This window comes from Nyctereutes procyonoides, unplaced genomic scaffold, assembly GCF_905146905.1.
Source record: "Nyctereutes procyonoides isolate TBG_1078 unplaced genomic scaffold, NYPRO_anot_genome, whole genome shotgun sequence".
Classification (NCBI taxonomy): Eukaryota; Metazoa; Chordata; class Mammalia; order Carnivora; family Canidae; genus Nyctereutes; species Nyctereutes procyonoides.
In genome coordinates, this window is record NW_026575131.1 from 7742820 (window position 1) to 7757952 (window position 15133).

General features: G+C 47.1%; 1 protein-coding gene across 3 annotated transcripts in view; it reads left to right on the forward strand.

Moving 5' to 3' along the window:
* Positions 1–15133, forward strand: part of ATP2B2 (ATPase plasma membrane Ca2+ transporting 2) — a 375363-nt gene that overhangs the window by 68965 nt on the left and 291265 nt on the right. For all 3 annotated transcript variants that reach the window (XM_055344601.1, XM_055344599.1, XM_055344600.1), the window contains exon 3: positions 14627–14671. The gene's annotated coding sequence lies outside the window, so the exon portion shown is untranslated. The remainder of the gene's footprint in view (positions 1–14626; positions 14672–15133) is intronic.

Consider the following 15133-nt stretch of genomic DNA (forward strand, 5'->3'; position numbering starts at 1 on the left):
ATTAGTTGCCAAAATCCCCAAATTGAGTGATGTCATGGAAAAGTCTGGATTTTCAGCTTCTCTTGAACACATAGAAACCCAGGCAACCCTGAGCTGAAGGGTGGGCACTCTTCAAGCTGCCCCCCTACCCCAGTCCCCACCACACCCTATCACCTCCCACACACTGAGGACAGTGGGTACTCACTGATTTCTGTGGATGCTCAGCTCACGATCCTGGGAGCATTGAAAGGCTCTGTTCTCCATCAGATAGTTTGCCTCCCTCTAGTTTCCATGCGAGGGGTCATCTCCCTCTCCTTTGTGATAGCCTCAAGCTGAGTGACACACTGTTTTGTCTTCCTGATAGACCCAATTCAAACCTCTAAGCCTTCTGACAAAGAGCCCTGACTCTGTGTATAATAAGGCTTCCCCACCAAACCTGCCCCTTGAAAGAGTGATCTGAAGTTCATTCCTAGGAAGAGTGAAGCAGTTTTTATTCTGACAGAGGGCAAAGGCTTACATAGAAGGTATGGCATATGGAGCTCTAGGTCCTAGGAGGTGCACAAAGGAGATACTTAGTTGTGGGGGCAAGGGTCCTTCTGGGTGAACTGGCTGGCCTGACATGGGGTCAGGATGCAGAAGGCAATCATGTATACTTACTTGGAGAGAACAGGCCATCCCTCTGGAGGCAAGGGGATGACTCACATGGGCTGTGCTGGGTTCTCTCAGCCTTCAAAGACCATGATTAGAGGTTCCAAAAGGGATGTTTTATATATATATTTTTTAGGTAGTAATGACCCCCTCCCCCAAGATATGTTTCCTCAAGGCCATAGAGAGAGGTTCCTGAGACTCTGGCATTAAGAAATCATTAGGCTGATTGGGATCAGGGGCTGGCATTGTGCATCCATAAGAGACCCTGAAAGGTCTACTTCTTGAGTGGCGGAGTGGGCCACCCCTGGTAATATCTCCCAGGCTGAATTGAATAGAACCCCAATAGTGTCACCTTGGGATACAGTGCTATGTTAGATATTGAAACCATGGAAGCCAGGGTATTGCCATGTGGCCATCACTGCCAACTAATACCAAGTTGACTATAATCAGGTCACATGGCTTCAGCTGTCTTGAGCATGAGGAGGGAGCATTTCACCTGCAGGTAATGGAACACATAAGGAAGTACTAAAGTAATCAATGCCTGGTAGAAGAAGTTCCCCAGGCTGATTCAGTAGGATCCAGTGCCATCTCATTGTGTCAGTCTCATGGCTGCCAAATGGCTGCCATTGCTTCAAGTCTTACCTCCTTACAGGGAAATATCCAAAGATAAGAAGAAGAGGGCAAGGAAGAAGGGTTCTCCTTGTGTGTCTCTCTCTTTGGACTGGGGAGGGAAACCTTTTCTGGGATCCCTCTAGCAGAAGTCTTAAAGGATGGGTCAGAAGGTATCCTTAGCTGGGAGGGAGTGTGAGAAAGTGAGTGTCAGGCATTTCCTGTCTCTGCTATGTCTTGGCAGCATGGAGAATGAGAGGTGAAGGGTTGTTGGGTGGACAACAACCAGGCTATCCTGCCATGACATTAGTATGGAGGTTGGACTGAGAATCTCATGTGACTGCTGGCAGATGCCCAAGAATACACGTTGTATGAAGAGTCGGTATTTCCATGTTGTGTCCTCATTTCATCACAATCCGCCTCCCCATATCTTACCCTCAGGAAAGAAGTCATTTGATTTGAACAAATTCATGCTAAAGTGTTAAGGCTGATAAGGCTCAGTCTTGGTCCATGTCTATGAATAAACAAGAACTTGTTGACCTCACAGAATGAATCATCAGTATTAGGTTTCCAGAGGGTGGGATTTGGAAAAAGAAAAGTATATTGTTTCTGGGGAGGGGTGGCAAATATAAGATGGAGGGAATCCTATCCTACGTTATTCCATCATTGTACCGCAGGAACATTTGGGAAGCAGGAGAAGGGTAGAAATAGCATTTATGAAGCATACAATATGTTAATCATTTAAATCTCACAATCACCCTGTAGGATAGTGATTAGGAGAGAAGCTCAGAGGCTGTCATTCCACCAAGGTTACACAGCTGGGAAGTGGCAAAGTGATGGTTCCAACCCCACAAACATATTGCTCAGGGCCCCTGGTCTTAACCAGCCCCTGCATATCCTTGCCTTTTATCATCTTCATTTCAAGGGGCCCTGACTCAGCTAGAGCCTCTGAGGGCCCAGTCAGAAACCATTCAAAGATATTACTACCTGCATCAAATGCCCTCATTTTCCCTAGGAGCCCGCAGCTCCCAGTGGGGCTCATGGCAGTGCTGTGCCCTCCAGCCAGGCAGCAGGGGAGCTGATCAGGGCCTCACTGTCCCTGCGCTGTCACTGCACAAGGGCCCAGTGACATTGGGGGGACCAAGCCAGGACCTCAATGTCCTAGACTTTGCAGGGCCTTGTCAGCTGAGCCATCTGCAGGGGGCTTGGCAGACATCTTTAGATGCAAAAGCAGGATTAGGAGAGAGGAAGGGACTCATCAGTGCTCTGTGTCCCAGTGTGGCAGGGCCAGAGCTCAAAGCCAGGCCCTCCTGACTCATCCACTTCTCATTCCAGCTTACCACAGTCTCAAAGTATTTCATCTGAAATTTATGAAGCACCTGCCATAGGCCAGGCCCTGGGTTAACCAGGGTGAGGGAAGTAAGGTCCCTGTCCCAACTGGGCCTCAGAACAATGACAGCTAATGTGGAGGGACACTCTTGAAACCAGTGGACATTAGTACTTGAAGGACCCACAGAGAATACTGACCTCACCTAGGGGTGGCAAGCTCAAATGTCCCCAGGGCCAGGCAAGTGCTATGCTATGGAAAGGTAGGGGTAACAGTGAGGGGGTGGTGGAACTGTGGCCCTGCTAAGGAAATAGTCAATTCAGTGCCATCCAGTAATCAGCCTTGTAGGAATGTGGGATCCAGGAGCCAAGTATTCCCATTTTTAAGAAAATCGAGAAGTCTGCACTTTTATATATAATTTTTCTGATTTTTAAAGCTCTCTTTAAGCCAAACCAAAAAAAAAAAAATCATCTGCAGGTTAGAGTCTATCTAAGGCTGCTGCCCACTGCTCATGAGGCACAGAGGGGGAAAGGATTTTTCTGAGATCACACAGCAAGGTAGTAGCTGAGCCAGGCCTCAAAACTGAGTCTCCGGGTCCAAGCAGGGGACCTTGTGAGCCTACTTCACATTGACTTCAAAGTCCATACTCTCTTCTGGATCTGTGGGACAATATTTTAGTTTTGAACACAAACCACTTAGGGTAAAAGATACAGCCTTCCTGAGACTTTTCCTATAATATGCTGGGAAATTGACAGCACTGCTATTAAATCTTCTGGCATCTTCCAAAGAGTGGTCTGCAATTTTAATCCTGAAGCTATGTTTGACATTCAGCCATTTCTACCTCATGTTACTCAGATTGCAGGGACCCAGGAGGGAGGGAGGGCACACCATTCATGGTGTGTGGAGCCCTGGTTCTCCCAGCCTGGGGGTGGGAATATGGTCTGTCCCACTGTGTCTATAGCAGTCCCTTGGCAAAGACCTTCTCTCCCAAAGCCTGGACCTCCAGGAACCCGTCTTAATTAACAGGAGCTTGGGTACCACTGATTCAGCTGGAGGCAGAGTGATTAATAACACAGGCCTTACTGCTGGGTGGAGCTGGATTTGAATCCTAGCTCTGCCACTTACCAGCTGTGTGACCTTGGGCAAGTCACTTCACCTCTCTGAGCTTCAGGAGTCCTCATCTATAAAATGGGTTAATAATATTTACAAGCAAAGTTTTAGTACAACTCTGTACCTATCTGAGTTTCCTAAGGTAGGAAAGTTGGAATTGCCACTTGATTATTAATAGTAATATTAGTTATAAGAAATCAACATGTAGTTCAACTGAATTAAGAAATAGAAAGTTCTGGGTAACAACAAATTTGGCAAATGCTTTTTCCCTTCTGATTTATGCCTGTAGGTTAATTTTTTACATTTTTAATGAGTATTTATATATAGCATTTACCAAATGGCAAACTCTGTGCTAAGCACTTTACAAATATTGACTCATTTAATCCTTGCAACCACTGTCTGAGGCAGATACTGTTTTCCAGACTTGCAGACAAGGAAACTGAGGCACAGAGTAATAACTTGCACCGGGATATGCACCTGACACACGGCAAGCTGGGGTGCCAAACCAACCCATGTGGCCTAGATGCAATGCAGATCACCACTTACTCCCCTCCTTTTCAGCTTTGTTCCTTCTGAAACACATTTTCCCATTTACAGCTTATCAGCTCAAAGGAAGAAACCATCGTTTCTCTACCCAAGGACATAGTTGAGAGACTGTGTCATTGGGAGACAAAGGATAAAATCCAATCCCCACTCTGTCTCCTGCTCAGCTATGTGACGCTGGCAAGTAAATCCCCCCTCCCCTGGGTCTCAGGGTCCTCATCTCTAAACTGGGATATTGTCACCACCTACCTCTCAATTAGAGGGAAGTGGAATCAGCCATGAATGTGAAAGTGTTTTACAGAGCCTTAAATGCACTGTCTGGGACTTGGGGAAGTTAAATAATCAGGATCATAAAGCTGGTTTTCACTGAAAAGCGTCCGGCACCTGAGTATTGCCTTTCATTGTCTATGAGGATCCAGGAGACTCACAGTGAAACCAGAGAGCCAACGGCAGCCCCCGCCCACCACCACCATGGCAAGGGGTCATTCCATCCCAGGATAGGGACTTATCTTCTCTTCCTGCCTGGACTCTTTGTCCAGGATTCAGGTGTGTTTGCAATCACATATTAAGAAGTATAGCCCTCCCTCAATGCACAGTATTGATACCCATGTGGGTCATAAGAGGATTTCTGCCTTTCGTTGCTTGGCAATATTTTGTTTAAATGAACTTATGCCAGGGATTAATATAGTTTGTGAGTTTAACTGCTTACTTGGCAGGAAGAGGAAAATGAACAGAGTTTTAAGAAATCTGGTGTGAAAACAGTTTTTAGAATGCGGGTGTGCAGATGAAGCTTAGGCGTATGGGGTGTGGGGTGTGGAGCTGGACTCTGGAGGGAGCACCCCTGGTTTTCATTCCCACAGGGCCACTTTCCAACTGTGGGCCCCGCCTCCTGCTACCATCTCCTCTGACAAATAGCAGCACTTACCACAGAGTGGGGAGGCGAGATGGTGCCTGTGGCAAGACTGTATGATGCCTGGCCTGCAGCAGGTGCTCAACAAATAAAGAGTCAGTCAGTGCCATGAGTAGGCTCTGTACTCCCTGCCCCAGCACTCAAAGGGGGGCATATAGCACATGGGAGGCCTTCAGTGAAAATGTGTGAAGTCAGCCAAAGAACAGTAAATAAAGTCAATCCTCATTCTTTCTTCACAGATTCCAGGTTGTTTATTAAATTCACCTACTTACTAATTTATTTGTAACCCCAAAATTGATACTCAGGGTACTCTTGCAGTCATTTGAAGATACTTGCAGAGCAACGAAAATTTGAGTCCCCCCAGTGCACAAATTCTTACCTGAGCTTGAACAAGGTGTCCCCCTACTTTCTGGGTTCAGCTCTTGTATGGCAACAACTGGGCTTTTCCGTGGTCTACGTGGTGCCATGTTTTTCACGTTTTTGCACTTTTTGTTGGTGACTCTGCTGTTTAAAAGGGTCCCCAAGTGCAGTGCTGAAGCGCTGTCTAGTGTTCCCAAGCCCAGAAGGCTGTGGTGTGTCTTATGGAGAAAATGCATGTGTTGGAAGTCTTCACTCACAAGCCTGAGTTACAGTGCTGTTGGCCATGACTTTAATGTTAACAAATCTGTGGTAGATATTGAATAAGGTGTCTTTATACAGAAACACCCACAAAACAAAGGTATGTATTAATCAGTTGATGAAAATACTGTGGAGAGAGGCTCTCAGGAACCTCACCCTGTATTTTCCTGAGAGTAGTGGTTGGGTCTTCACTAATTCAGTGTTCATGGAGACTTTATAGACCTAACTACTGCTAATAATGAGAATCAACTGTACAGCAGTGGTTACTATGGGTCTTAATGTTTTTGTTCTTCAAGAGAGAATCAGGAAAGAAGTTATGGTTTGGAGTTCTCTCATATTAACGGGGGCTGTGAGGATCAAGTAAGTTAAAGGCTGTGAAAGGTGGTTGTAAACTGTAGAGTCTCTGTGAGCACTGTAAATGGCATCACCTTAACTACTGCATGGACATCCAGCAAAGTTGTCCCGCACCAAGGCCTCTGTGGAGGACCTGCCTTGGTCCATGGGGCTGACATTGAGTGCTAGTGTCTTAAGAGACCACATTGAAAGGGACAGGAAAGGTCCTAGTAGACCTCACAGGCACACTCCCCTGCTTGTTCGTAACTTGCCAAAGCTTGGATGAGAGCTGTTCCTGGCTGTTTTCCACTTTCTGGTCACGACCCAGTCAGGTACACTGTTGTTCCTTGCCTGGACAGTGTCATGACTGCCTTACTCCTGTAGCCTCCCCTCTGGGTTCCCTATATCCATTCTCTACATTGCAGTAACTGGGCACCTTACTCTTTGACTTTGTGCCCTTTTATGGCTTCCCATTTCCCCAGGAAAAAAACTGAAAACCCTGATGTGACCCATGAGTCTCTGGGTGGTCAGGCCCCTGTCCACATCTTCGGCTTTCCATGATCTGTGCTCCAGCCACACTGGCTTCCTTTCTGATCCTTGAACACACGGAGCTCCTTCTGCTACAGGGCCTTTGTACTTGCTAAATCTCTCTACCTGTCCCCATTACTCTCCCACCTCCAACACCTATACCTGCTCACTGCCTGTGTGTCCTCCAGGTCTCAACTCAAGTCACTTCCCTGACAACTCTGCCCCAGAACAAATTGGTCTCCACGGTGTAGCCCCTCCTCCACCACACTTTCTCCTTCACAAAACATATCTCAGTTATGCTTCACATTTATTTGAATGACCAGTTGGTAAATGATCATCTCCCCACCTCCTCTCCCAGACTTTAAACTACACAAGATCAGACACTGGGCTGCCTTAGCTCACCACTGAGTCCTCAGAGCGGAGGAGAGGGCCTAGCACATTGTAGATGCTTAGTTACCTTAGTAAATGAACAAACATCCATTCCCATGTTTCCCATGGGGGACAAATCCTACTGGACAAGATCTAGGATCTCCTTACAGTTCACAGGTTGGAAGGACTATTAGCTAACATCTGTGGAGCCCAACCGTGTACATAGATGACCTTTAATTTTCACAACCATCCAACAAAGGAAAGAGCCAGCTAATATGTCCCCATATTGGAAGAAGATGATGATAAGGCTCAGAGAGATGGGGGAAGTAGCTCAAAATTGCATAGCTAAGAAGGGTCAAGGGCAGGATTTGCACCCTAGCCTGGCTGACCTGTGGTCTGAGCTCTCCCTCTATCCCTTCCCTTGTCTTCTCACTTCTGGGGTATCCAATCCTGCACATGACAGTTGTATATGTGAAGGGATCCATCATTTAGGAGACTAAGGACTTGACCTCATGTCACAGCCTTTCTGATGTTTTCTCCTTTAAATACATGGTTTCAAAAGCAAAGCAAGATGGAATACACTGGTTTCAAAGGCATTGTAGATTCCATTCCTGGGGGCTACTTGATTGCCTGACTGCTTTTAGCACGTCACTTTGCAGAAAGGTGCTCACCTCTTAAGGAAACCAAGTCCAACTGATGGATTCAGTTCCTGCTGGCAGCATTGGAGATGGTTGGGAATGCTTTGGCCTCTGCTAGGCCCCAGGGGGCACACAGGATGCTGAGATAGTGTGACTCATTGGATTCACCCCCTTTATTTTACACATGGAGAAACATAGGCCCAGGATAGGAAGGGAATTCATCCAAGATCAGAGTGTGAATTTCAAAAGCAAAATGAGAAGTGAGGCTCTGGCCTCCCTGGTCATTGTTGTTCATCTTTACCTTGAGGTCAGGAAAAGCCAGGAAAGTGTTCCTTCTCTACCATTCATCTATCATGGTATCTGAAATGTCACCGTTAATTCTTTTGTCTTAGAGAAATTTTTGCTAGTTCTCTAACAGAATGAATGGATGAGTTGAACACAGGAGGGATACCCTAAGTCCTTGGCCAAACAATTTATTCATTCATATCTTCATCCATCCACCTATCGCCTTGTCTCTCCATCCATATTTCCATCTGTCCACTTATGTGACTCTCCATCCATCCATCCATCCATCCATCCCATCCCTTCTCTTTCCATCTTTATTTCCATATATCTACTTATCTGTCTTTTCCCTCACCCATTCACCCACCAACACACCCACCCACTGACCCATCCCTTTTACCAGATCCCCATTGAACATCAGTTCCATGACTGGGTCCATGGAATAAAAAGAAGTCTCAGTTATGGTCTCTGCAGAATAGGCCACATTTTTCCTACACTGTGAAGACCACACTAAGGGAAGTGTTCACAGATTGGCTTTACAAAGAAGAGATGACCAAGCAGAGTCTGGAGACCCTGACCCTGAGTGCATCATCCCAGCTCTTGCAGTTAATTGACTGTGTGTCCTTGAGTAAGCCCCTCCCATCTAGACTCAGTGTACCCATCTGTGATGTGGGCAGGTTGGACTAGATGAATGTTTCCCAGACTCGGTCATTCATATACCTCTCTCCACACCTGTAGATGTGATCACCTGTACTGAAAAGTACTTAATGTTTTTATTCAAATGAACTATTTTTTTAACCAAAATACATTTTAGAATGAAGCCTTATTGCTACCATAAATGGAAAAAAAATGGTAACAGCTGTCATAAATAGAAAGTAACCGTGAAAATACTTGAAAAAGGAAGGCAAACTGTTAATGTTGATAAATTCTACATAGACATTACTTTTCAGCGATGGAGGACAGTTCTCCTTGGTTGCTAGAGAACTTAGCAAGCTCTGGAGAGGTGTTAAAGGTAAGCTAGGACTCAATAGAGACTCTCCCCTTAGAGTAGCCACTCCTTGGGGAGAAGCTTCCTTGCAGTGTGCTTCAGTATCATGGGATGGCAGTGGGGGTGGGGGGCACTCCTGCCCCAAAGCAGAAAACTCTGTTTTGGAAGCATCAGGCCAGTCCTGGCTTGGCCACTCTCTTCTGAGCCCTCCCCATGTGCCCTGGGCCCGGCCTCTCCTAAGGACTCACACCTCCCCCACAAGCCTCCCAGAAGCTAAAGGTCAGAAAGCCATGAGCCGGATTCTGTAACTCAAACCAGGTGGTATCTGCTTCAAATCCTGACGAAGAGGGAAACCAATATGGAAATCTGAAGCTGTCCCATCCCAGAGCTTGGCAGGCATCAGGTGCTTCCTGTCACTCAGAGAGGGCCCTGACCCATTCTAATCTTACCTTCAGCCACCAGACTCCTCCACCATATCTCCAGCACCCCTCATCCTTGACCTAGGATCCCCAAAACCCATGACAGTGCAGAGTCCCCAGCCTGTAACCTTTTTGAATTTTTCTGTGGCATTAACAGGTATGATCAGAAAATAGTGTCTCTCAGTTATGCCAAGGCCTAAAAGGTCCAGCTAAGTCTTCACACCCTTTGAAGGCAGGAGGCCTGGTGGATGAAACCAGAAGACCCAGGCTTGGGTTGTATTGTGCTCTGATGGCTCCCTGCATGTCCTCATCTCTGAGTTTCTAGATGCTGCTGAGCCTCCTCCAGCAATACTGACATCAAGGGTATTATTTACTTAAAAAAATGTTCCATTTTAGATTCAGATTTCAGAAGGATATTTGAAATCTTAAAGCTGCTGCCAGCTCTGTTGAGGGACATAGAAAAGCCCACTTTCTCATCTGGCCTTGGCTCCAGCCTGAGGCCATGGAGGTGAGGGATCATCTTTGTACCACCCTGCCCGTACCCCCAGATCTTGAAAGGCCTTGCCAGAGTTGCCCAGAAGGGGGAAAACACAGCACTGGGCTTTGCCTTAGAAAGTGCCTTTTCTCTCTAGTTAATAGTTATAGTCTCTTATGCGGGTCTTGCAACTCATTCATTTTTTTCTTTCTACCAGGGCTGGTATTGGACTGGTAAGCATAGTCAGGAGAGCCCTATGGATTGTTTATAGCCGGTGTCCCTCTTGCTAACTGCCAAGGCCATACCACTTGTTAAATATTTTAATCCTCACCCCTGTATTCTCAGGGGTGTACACTATGTGCTTCCGGCACTGAGTTTATCAAGCTCTGAAATATACCGGTGGTCTGGTCCCTCACTCAAAAACCTGTGACACATCCATCAATACAATGTAAGAGATCTAGACACAGTACCTGTCATGGGAGTTAGAGAAGGGTGCCCTTATGTCTTGGCCAGAAATGAAAAAGAGACATTTTGGAAAAGTTACCCAGTGAAATTCCACGCTCCAGATTCTTACTGAGTCGCCGAATGGCAGAACATGAAGGTATTCCTGAGAGATCTTTTGGGCCAGCGTTCCTCAAGTGGGTGCTGGGGAATCCTGGTTTTGTGAGATGTTAATAGATGTTACTCAAAACAAGGTTCAAATAAAGTTAGTTTGGGAAATTCTAGGTTAAGCAAAACTAAACTGATTTGTAGGTTGCAGGATTTAGAGCTTTGATGTGTTGCTGCTTTGTGAAATCTACAAAGAAGGTGAAGGCTACAGAATGAAACATGGTGCCCTGTTTTAGGGAACCTCTCAAAAGACTAGTGAGTGAGTGCTCCGCCAGAGCTTACTCTAGGGGACTCCAACCCCCTTCCTCACTGATAAGGAAACTGAAGCCCAGCGAGTAGCTGGCATTTGGCCAATGTCTCACAGGGAGCAGAGAGCTGAGCTGGGACTAGAACCCAGGGCTTCCCTGTAAGCAGGCTGTTTAGGGCATGTAGTTTGGGCTTTGGGTGCTAGTGGTACATGAAAGAGTAGGATCCATGTGCACTGAAGCAATTCTGAGAAGACTATTGGAGGAGGCAAGACATGAGTTGAAAAGTCCAGGGACCCTGGGAGCCAATGACTTGTGACTTTATTGACTAAACAATTCTAATACTGAGAACCAGATACATCCTAATTGATGCCCAATTTGCATAGAGAGAATATCAGGCTGGGCAAGGCTTCCCACAAGAGATTAGTCCCTGAATTCACAAAGGATGGAACACTTGGAGGTATATATATATTCCAAGAGAAGCCTTGCTACCCCCAAGTCAAAATGACCCCTCCCCCAAAATTCTCCACATATTTTGTAGAACCATTTTACCCTTACTCCATTCTTTCTGGCAAGTTTTGTTTTTAGCCAGTGTGATATTCTCACTAGTTTATTAGCAGTTTAAGAACAGAGCTGGTGGTTTTTTCTTCCTTGTTATGGTTAGCATGTTTCAGAAACTCCCTGTGTACTGGACACAATGCTCGTTGTTTTCCCCACAACCTCTCCATTTTATCTTCACCACTGCCTCTCCCTCACAGTAGCTTGTTTCTATCCCCATTTTATAGAAGAGAAAACTGAGGTTGAAGTGACTTGCTCAAGAAAACGGGCAAGTAGATGATGGAGCAGAGACTTGAATGTGGGCCTTTGTTTCCCCTTCCTGGCTGCTTGTGAAACTGGGCTGAGTAAGTCATAGACAATCCCAGAGGCATGCTGCAGTCATGGGGCAGTGACCCGAAGCCTGGTCTGGTCTATCTCTACAAGGATAGTCCTAGGGCGCCCACACAGCAACCGTGCTCCAAGCTCAGCCCTGTCTCAGCTTTTTGACCGTAAGATGATCCAGGGTGTGAAGTGGGGTCACCTGCAATGTAGAAAGGCAGGAGTCTTAGACTGACAGCTGGCATGGTCTTCGGGCTCCCAAACCCACTGCCCCGGTGCCCAGACTCACCCCAGGACCTCTAGAGTCTTTGTCCCACTCCCCATCATGTCACACAAGAACTTTCCATGCGAGGGGGCTGCTGATTTCCCCACCAATCACTTTCTGTCTCAGCCATTCACTTTTATTTATAGACAAAAAACTTGGACCCAGAGTTCGTAGCTGTTGTCAATGTAGATGAAATTTTAACAGTGTTGACATTGAAGAATCATTCTCCCTGCAGTTCTGGTTTGGGCCAGGGGCTGGGGTCGGTCTTCTTTCTTCCATAATTAAAAATTCACCAGCAAGGACAGATTGCTCATCAATCTTTCATCTCAACAGTCTCTGTTGGAGAAGATGGGGGCACGACTGATGAGGCACAACTGGCTGCCTACAGCTCCAGACCTTGCTATCATGTGCATGAGTTCAGGGCTTTGGGTGGGAAGCAGGTGGGTCCAGTGGAGCCTGAGGAAGCCCCTTGAACATCGCCAGAAGGGTACTGGGTGTAACAGGTGGCCAGTTCTGAGCTTTCCACCTCCTGTGACCTGAAGGCATTGGGGAGAGGCCAACAGTCAGAAAAATTAGTATGTGTAACAAAATGGTCAGGAGGCATCTGAATAGCCACAGGGCTAGTCTTATTCAATCAAAACTCGAAAGTTGCTAAGAGTACATCCTAAATGTTCTCACTACAAAAAAGAAATGGTAATTATAGGATAGGATATACAGATATATCTGTTACTAAACCCCATGATGGCAACCATTCTGCAACTTATAAGCATATCAAGTCAATATGTAGTAACTTACATAATGTTCTATGTCAATTATATCTCAACAAAGCTGGCAATATAGATATGATACATCTTCATGTTTTAGCCAAGTGGAAAAAGTTAAGAAACTTCAGTTACAAAAACACGGCAAAAACAAACAAACCCTTAATGAGATGATGTGTGTGAAGACCTCAGCACAGGGCCAACCTAGAGAAAGCATCCTAGTCTCTTGCTATTTACTATAATTGTTGTCAGTATTATTGCCTCTGTTCCAGAACTCACCTCCTATGCTGGTTTAAGGCCTATTAGGTAATTTCTCTGGGAATCAACGTCCTCATATGTAACACATAAATTCTAACAGTACCTGCCTCCAACAGTTGGGGTGAGGAGTAAATGAACTGAGGATCCCTCAGTGTTGTAAAATTGCTGTTGAGCAACGCCAGCCTAATATCAGTCTCCTTGGCCTGGCCAAGCTCTCCGGTATTCCAGGCTAAGGGGCAGGGATACCCTGGTGGGTGAATAAAACACTGGCTCTGCCACTGTCTGGCTGTGTGGCCTGTGCAACCCCACCCATCTCTTGGCCTCCGTTTCTCCATCTGTACAAAGCAAGTGCCAGAGCAGGTGATCTCCTGGGTCATTTCTGGTGCTGGGTTCCGTGAAATCCTGCACATGGCTGCCTCTTGTCAGGCTCGAGTTTTTCCCAGAACAGTTTTGGGGAGGGGAGTTCTCAGGTGACCACTTTGTCTCCATGACTGTTCCATGTCAGCCTCCTGCCTGTGGGTTCCCTGCAGTTCTGCTCCCGGATCTCTGTGAACTCTGGGCTGTCTTTCCAGGAAGGGGACAGCCTGGCTCCACAGTGAGAGGAGTTTGAAGGGCGTCCAGTGGAGGAGAACAGACAGAGGTGGCAAGAGGACCTCAGAGTGTGGGCCAGGTTCCGGGTACTAGGGGGGGAGGGTGGAGCAGGGCTCAGTCCAGGTGAGCAGAACAGAGATGCCAACTAATAGCTGTGAGGGTGTCGTTGAGCTCCTGACACTTGGTATGACCTGGTTAGCTTTGGCTTCGGGCCTGAAGGATGAATAGCGTACAGAAAGGCAGGGCCACTGTACTGGACATCTTCTATTTGCCCCTTGAGACCACTCTGTACCCTCTCCCCACTGCCCTGTGCCCTAGGAGATGACCTGCACTCATCAGTGCACTTCTTCCCCTCTCTGGCTTCCTGTTGGCTTGGGCCAATGGGGAGCTCTAGCAGGATATACAGTGAGGGGGGCAGAGAGACATGTTATTTAGTCTCCATCTGTCTCCCTCAGGATCACCTTGGGATGGCTGTGTGCCTTGACCCCAGATGACAGCTCCTGTCAGGCATCTTCCCTATGCCTGGGTCTGGAAACCATTACCCCTTCCCACACCCTAGGGGTGTTAGTTGCAGAATCTCCACTCTACTTTCCCTAGGGAAACTGCACCACTCCTGCCCACATTTTTATGAAGAGGTCCTTTATTAAGCCCTGAGGACCCTGCCTGATTCAGCCCCCCAGAGCTGCAGAGCAAGGGTACTGGAAAGGGATGAGCAGGGGCAGGGGGCAGCAGGGCCTCAAATCAAAACTATATCTAGAATCTGACTCCATCTTCTTACCCTTGATTACTCCAAGGGAGCAACCTGGCATTCTCCCTCCAGACTTCTAGTGTATGCGTCTGGAGCGGGAAAAGGGAAGAGAGGGGAAGGAGCCCAGGCAGGTCTGAAAGGGGAACACACCTGGCTGTGCAGATCCTGGCAGCAGACCCCACAGCAGGGATGGCACAGTCAAGCACTCACAGTGGCCGGTTAGGTTGGGATTGGGGAGCATTTGTGGGCTCGAGGAGATAGCCCACATGGCTCCAGCCCATTACTGGTCTGCTGGCACCTGGCCCAGAGGTGCAGCTGTCCCTGGAGAAGCCAGAAAGCCAGACTTTTGCATGAAATCCCCCCAGTTTCTAAATACTGGGATCAGTTCAAATATTGAATTTTAAACAACCAGATCTGAATCTGGCCACCAGTTTGTGACCTGGAAAATACAAGTGCTTCTGACAGACCTTTCTGATCTCCATCTCATTTGCTTGTAGGTTTCCCACACCCGGAATACAGACTGAGAGGAGCCCAGGAGATAGGTGAGTATGAGAGCCAAAACCCCTGGTTCACCTGAAGGGACTTAGAATCCCCTCTCACACCTCGGCACATCCTTAGCATCATTAATGGACCCATTTTAGGAACGCCCTGTTTGCAGACCCACCTCCACTCTCCTCACTGTCACTGCCCTGTCTGCCCCAGCCTTCCTAACCTTCTTCCCTGCACCGAAGCTCTCACAACCACTCCCAAAAACCTGTGGGTGGCAGTGGAGGAGGAGGGAAGCCAGAAGCAGAGCTGAAGCTACAGTTTGGGCATATTTCCTAAATGTGACTTCCTGCTTCCCCTCAGGGCCTGTGTGTGACCACTTTACTTGGGTGTGATAGTCTACCAAAATACAGGTGCGCTTGGATGAGTAAATGTTCTTTTGCAATAAAAAGCAATATTCATGTGTGAGTTACAGGCCTATCATATCAGTCATTCATACTTTAATATCTTTTAATGCC